We start from the raw sequence: 5,915 nt of genomic DNA, 5'->3' as shown, positions 1-5,915 counted from the left end.
CTCTCCTGTTTTTTGTGCATTGACTCTGAGTTGGGGCACGCTTTCAGTGCTTAGCCAGGCCATTAAGAACTCAGCCTTCGGTTTCACTTCCTGCTTATGTTGAACCTTAAGGTCAGCAGAGGTTAAAACTCGGGCCTTCTCAGGTCTTTTGTAACTATGCATCTATTCTTGGGTATGCATGTGTCCTTTGAGAGTCCCCAATATAAACAAAAGCATTTCAAAACCCTTAATCCTCCATGTGTCTCCTTCCCCGGCTTCTTCCTTGCAAGGCTTTTCAGTTTGTCTGCTTCTTGCCGTGTCTGTTACTCCTTGCTCCAGATGGTGGCTTGTATGTTCCTTTACAGGCTTTTGACATATACCTCCAGGGAGGCTACTCAAACCTTGGGAATGTTTTGAGGGATGCAAAACAAAGAGAAGTCCATGAACAGCTCTCCTCAGGGAGCTGCCGGACAGGTCACAACACACAATCACATTTCTTTGAAAACAAGGTTCATGTTGCTCCTCTGGCACATGGGCATCTCTGAGCTGGCGAGTGGCAGATGATAAGCAGGTAAATAAAAATGCCTTGACACTCTGTTAGCAACAATTATCAGCTTCTTTCTTCTTTAAGGACTCCCCAGGTTGTTGCGTTTTTAAAACTGTGGTTAAAAAAGCCACATAACATAAAATTTACCATGATAACTATCTGTACTTGTATAGTTCAGCACGCATAAGTATATTCATATCGTTGTGAAACAGATCTCCAGAACTTTTTATCTTGCCGAACTTAAACTCTATATCTGTTAAATAGTGATTCCCCTTTCCATCCTCCCCTAGCTACTGGTAACTCCCATTCTACTTCTGTTTCTATGAATTTGACTATTTTAAATACCTAATGGAAGTGGAATCATCCAGTATTTGTCTTTTTGTGACTGGCTTATTTCACTTAGCATAGTATCCTCAAGGTTCATCTATGTGGTAAGGTGTGATAGGATTTCCTTCCATTTTAAGGCTGAATAATAGCCCATTGTATGTATATACCATACTTTGTTTAGTCGTTCATCTGTCAGTGGACATTATATCCCTTCATCCGTCAGTGGACATTTTGGTTGCTGTTGAATGTGTTTGATTAGATTCCGGAGTTTCAAAGAAATTGATTCTGACAGTTTTATGAAGCTTATTTGTTGCTTCAGTGGATTGAAAGATCCTTGGACTTCTCTACTCCACAATTTCAGCAGGCCACTTAATAAATATTTTTAAAAAATTCTACATCACACATTGAAATCAACAATGAAAATGTGTATAACATATTACAATTTTTATTTGCAACTATTTTACCTGAACATCTGTCTTCCTCTTAAAACATTAACTTATGAAGTAGAAGGAAAATGGATAATCACCCATTGAATAGGAAATGCAATATAATTTTTATTAAAGGAGATTCTGTAAAGCTAGAGAGAAATCAAGAAAGTGGGTCTCATTCTTCCCATAAATTCAGCTACAATAGTAATTACTGTGAAAAAATATGTAAATGACATCACATGTGAGGTGCAGTTGACCAACCATAAGGATTAAAACTGCAGTCAGGTCTAGGTTAAGTCCTTAGTATTTATTTTCACATCAAGTTCTTAAAATAAAATAGTTTTTCTAACATTTATTTTTAAAAAAGTCATGTTTCAAGTTAAGATAAACAGTTAATTGGCTTCAGATTTTAACTTTTAATCATGTATGGAAGCATACTTCATTTTATTGTATTTCACTTTATTGTGCTTCACAGATATTGCATTTTTTAAATTGAAGTATAGTTGATTTAAAATATCGTTAGTTTCAGGTGTATAGCAAAGTGATTCGAGTTTTTTTTTTTTTTTTGCAGATTATATCCCATTATAGGTTATTACAAGATACTGGGTATAATTCCCTGTGCTGTACAGTAAATCCTTGTTACTTATCTATTTTATGTATAGTAGTTTGTATCTGTTAATCCCATACCCCTCATTTGTCCCTCCCTCTCCCCTTTGATAACCACTAGTTTGTGTTCTGTGACAGAAACAGACTCACAGGTTGTTTCTGTTTTGCATACGCATTCATTTGTATTATTTTTTAGATTGCATATAAAAATCATACCATATAGTATTTGTCTTTCTCTGTCTGGCTTATTTTACTAAGAATAATATTCTCTCGGTCCATCCGTGTTGCTGCAAATGGAATATTATATTGTGTTTTTTACAAATTGAAGGTTTGTGGCAACCCTGAGTCAAGCAAGTCTATTGGCGCCATTTTTCCAGCAGCATTTGCTCACTTTGTGTCTCTGTGTTACATTCTGATAATTCTCACAGTATTTCAAACATTTTCATTACTATTGTATTTGTTTTGGTGATCTGTGATCAGTGATCTCTGATGTTACTAATGTAATTGTTTTGGGACTCCATGAACTACACGCATATAAGATGGCAATCTTAATAAATGTGTGTATTCTCACTGCTTCACCAACTGGTCATTCCTCCATCTCTGTCCCTCTCCTCAAGCCTCCCTATTCTCTGAGACACAACAATTTGAAATTAGGCTAATCAATAATTCTACAATGGCCTCTAAGTGTTCAAGTGAAAAGTCACTTGTCTCTCACTTGAAATCAAAAGTTAGAAATGATTAAGCTTAGTGAGGAAGGTGTGTGTTGAAAACCGAGATAGGCTGAAAGCTAGGCCTCTGGCGCCAAACAGTTAGCCAAGTTGTGAATGCAAAGGAAACGTTTTTGAAGGAAATTAAAAGTGCTGCTCCAGTGAACACACGAATGATAAGCAAGGGAAACAGCCTTATTGCTGGTATGGAGAAAGTTTCAGTGGTCTGGGTGGAAGATCAAAACAACCACAACATTCCCTTAAGCCAAAGCCTAATCCAGAGCAAGGCCCTAACTCTCTTCAATTCTATGAAGGCTGAGTGGGGTGAGGAAGCTGCAGAAGAAAAGTTTAAAGCTAGCAGAGGTTGGTTCATGAGGTTTAAGGAAAGAAACCATCTTAATAACATCAAAGCACAAGGTGAAGCAGCAAGTGCTGATGTAGAAGCTGCAGCAAGTTATCCAGACCATCTAGCTAAGAAAATTAATGAAGGTGGCTACACAGAACAACAATTTTCAATGTAGATGAAACAGTCTCATATTGGAAGAAGATGCCATCTGAGACTTTCATAGCTAGAGAGAAGTCAATACCTGGCTTCAAAGCTTCAAAGCACAGGCTGACTCTCTTGTTAGGAGCTAATACAGCTGGTGACTTTAAGTTGAAGTCAATGCCCATTTACCATTCTGAAAATCCTAGGGCCCTTAAGAATTACGCTAAATCTACTCTGTGCTCTATAAATGGAGCAACAAAGACTGAATGACAGCACATCTGTTTACAACATGGTTTACTGAATATGTTATGTCCATTGTTGGGGACCTACTGCTCAGAAAAAAAGATTCCTTTCAAAATATTACTGCCCAACGACAATGTACCTGGTCACTCAAGAGCTCTGATGGAGATGTGCAGTGAGAAATTGTTCTTGAAAGGAAGTCAATCAGTGCGGCAAATTTCATTGTTCTTATTCTAAGAAACTGCCACAGTCACCCCAACCTTCAGTAACCACCACCCTGATCAATCAAAAGCCATCAGTATTGAGGCAAGACCTTCCACCAGCAAAAGACTATGACTCATTGAAGGCTCAGATGATGGTTTGAATTTTATAGCAGTAAAATATTTTAAAGTTAAGGCATTTACTTTTTTTAGATACAATACTATTGCACACTTAACAGACTACAGTGTAGTGTAAATATAACTTTTATATGCCCTGGGAAACCAAAAAATTCATGTGACTCCCTTTAGTGAAATATTTGCTTTATTGAGGTGGTTTGGCACTGAACCTGCAACATCTCTGAGGTATGCCTGTATTTAACCATATTCAGGTAATTGTCAGATGGCTATATTAAGAGGATCCAGTCACTATCAGTTAGGAAGACAACCAAAAACCTGTCTGTTTTAAGAAGCCATCCAGCCATTGAAGAATTGATACTCCCATAAATGAAATTTCAGGGAAGTGTATAGTGAAGAATCTTTCTCAAGGCTGCCAAAATGATTTATTGCATGCTGAGATTTCATTCACACACATAATAGACTGCATTAACTTTATTTTTTAAATGCAGGTTGTTTTCTGGCAAAACCAATTGAAGTTAGTGATAATATATAAGATATTATCTGTCATTGGTTTGATGTCTCAAAGCTATTTTTCCAAAAATAAATAGGCATAATAGGGGAAATTCAGGAATTATCTTAAAAGGAAATCCAACAGTTTATACCAATGAAGCAAAAAAAAAATTGATTTATATTTCTGGAAAAATATACATTAAATTTTAAAAATTGTTATTGCCCAATATCTGACACCAGTGACTTTTTATGTAAAAAAAAAAAAGAATGTGAATTCCATTTTAAAATATTAAGTACACTTAAAAGAAATGAAATAAAATAATTTCCTTTAAATTTGAGGAATTGGCCCATTTCATCTAAGTTATTTAATTTTTGTTTATAGAGTTATTGATAGTATTTTATTATCCTTTTAACATCCATGGGATCAGTAGTGATGTCCCCTCTTTCATTCCTGATATTGGTTATTTGTGTCTTCTCTCTTTTTCTTGGTTATCCTAGCTAAGAGTTAGGTTTCATTGATTTACTCTATTGTTTCCCTCTTTTCAGTTTTTTTTAAATTGTATTTTTTTAAATATATATACTTATTTATTTATTTATTTATTATTTATTTTTGATTGCGTTGGGTCTTCATTTCTGTGCGAGGGCTTTCTCTAGTTGCGGCAAGCGGGGGCCACTCTTCATCGCTGTGCGCGGGCCTCTCACTATCGCGGCCTCTCTTGTTGCGGAGCACAGGCTCCAGACGCGCAGGCTCAGTAGTTGTGGCTCACAGGCCTAGTTGCTCCGTGGCATGTGGGATCTTCCCAGACCAGGGCTCGAACCCGTGTCTCCTGCATTGGCAGGCAGATTCTCAACCACTGCGCCACCAGGGAAGCCCCTCAGTTTTTTTTGATTTCTGCTCCAATATTTACTTTCTTTCTTCTACTTGTTTTGGATCTAATGTGCTCTTCTTTCTCTGGTTTTCTAAGGTGAAAACTTAAGTTGTTGATTCTGGCAAAAGGGATAGGGGGAAATGTTGGACTCTGTCTTATCCAGAACTGGAAATTACTGATTTTTAATAGCTTTCATACATGAATAAGTTTAAAATCTTTAATACATTTTTGATTTGGTGATGCCTACTTATATTTTATAAAATATATACATAATTATTGCTGGTTATCTTAGCTTGAGTGTCCACAAAAGAGAGTGTGATACAAGAGTTTCCATTTGAGTAGCTCATTTGGCAAGAGATTTTAGTGAGTCAGAGTAAGAAAAACGTGTGGTGAAGCAAGGAAGAAAAGTCAAACAAGGATGTGTTATGAAACTGCACATCACTACAGGCAAGTGGTGCTTGACCCTATGGGTCCAAAGTCGGCATCCATTTTTGTGATTTTAACTACCACCTCTAAGATAGAATGGGTGCAGTGCATTCAATGTAGAATGAGGTAGCTGGATGATATCCTTGAAGGAAGGGACAGAATTGAGTGCCCAGCATCAGATGTTGCTCTTGGGGAATTATACATTCAGAAGTGGGAGTAGCTTGATCATCCCTGGAGAGAGAGAACCAGTGCTGTTGAACACAAGCTTAGGCTCCATCCCTGCCATCAGGACAATTCATGGATTCATTGTGCCAGAACCATGATGACTGAGGAGAGAAGCTGTTTGACATCCACATGAGTCATCAGATCCACTTGGTTGTTAAGTGCCTTCTCTACAGTCAGTTCCTTGGATGGCCATTAATATGAGGCACAGAGACACATATGCTTTGTTTCCATTCTCATAGTTCTAACC

The 5,915-nt window shown here is 37.2% G+C and overlaps 1 protein-coding gene across 1 annotated transcript in view; it reads right to left on the bottom strand.

Annotated features, from left to right (window-relative positions):
• Positions 1–5,915, bottom strand: part of PWWP3B (PWWP domain containing 3B) — a 101,931-nt gene that overhangs the window by 63,036 nt on the left and 32,980 nt on the right. The gene's annotated exons all lie outside the window — the stretch shown is intronic.

Source organism: Balaenoptera physalus, assembly GCF_965194825.1.
Source record: "Balaenoptera physalus genome assembly, chromosome: X".
Taxonomy (NCBI): domain Eukaryota; kingdom Metazoa; phylum Chordata; class Mammalia; order Artiodactyla; family Balaenopteridae; genus Balaenoptera; species Balaenoptera physalus.
Note: the sequence above shows the minus strand (reverse complement) of the source record. Positions and strands in the feature narration are given on the sequence as shown.